Source organism: Mastomys coucha, unplaced genomic scaffold (genome assembly GCF_008632895.1).
Source record: "Mastomys coucha isolate ucsf_1 unplaced genomic scaffold, UCSF_Mcou_1 pScaffold5, whole genome shotgun sequence".
NCBI classification, from domain to species: Eukaryota; Metazoa; Chordata; class Mammalia; order Rodentia; family Muridae; genus Mastomys; species Mastomys coucha.
In genome coordinates this window covers 43,916,278-43,916,980 of record NW_022196911.1, presented here as the reverse complement: position 1 = coordinate 43,916,980, position 703 = coordinate 43,916,278, and positions in this window count along the sequence as shown.

Here is a 703-nt window from a genome sequence, read left to right as displayed (position 1 = left end):
GGAGGGGAGGGGAGGGGAAAAGAGAGAGGGAGAGGGAGAGAGGGAGAGAGAGAGATATATTCGAGTTCTCTGTCGTTTAAATTCGCAATCGTTCACTCAAAGCTGGGCCTCCGGTTGAGTTTTCTCAACCCGAGACTGATTCCCACTCTCCGCGCTCATTGCGTTCACCTTCAGCCTCCACCCGCTAGAGATTGTCTTTGCTCTAGTTTCCTGGATGTAGATGTGTTTTCGAATTCTGAGCCACCTTCCACAGTCCACTCGGGGTTTCTCTGAGGTCCCCATTGGTCTGGAGAATATGTACGAGCCAGGAAAGCAACGTTATCCCCAGACACCTGAAACTCCTGGGCTGTCTTACTATTTCCTCCGAGTACAGAGACATTCCATGCCAGGAGCCTGGTAAGATTAGCAAGCTAACGAAATTGGTTAAGACTCCGGACATTTATGACAGGCTCTGAAAGCCCAGAGAGGTCCAAGAAGCACAAAGCCTCTCTCCCTAAGAGTCTAAAGACTGGAATCAGTTGCTGGGGTAGAAGAGACAGACTCTGGTGGAGCTGCTTGCAAGTCCAGTAGGGCGCTCCTGGGATGTAACCTTCGTGGCTCACTCACTGTCCGTGCTGGGGTGGGTTTTTCAGAGATGCAGCTGTTTTCGAACCATCTATGTCCTGCAAATAACCCTCCACCCACAGTCCTGGAAGCAACTCCC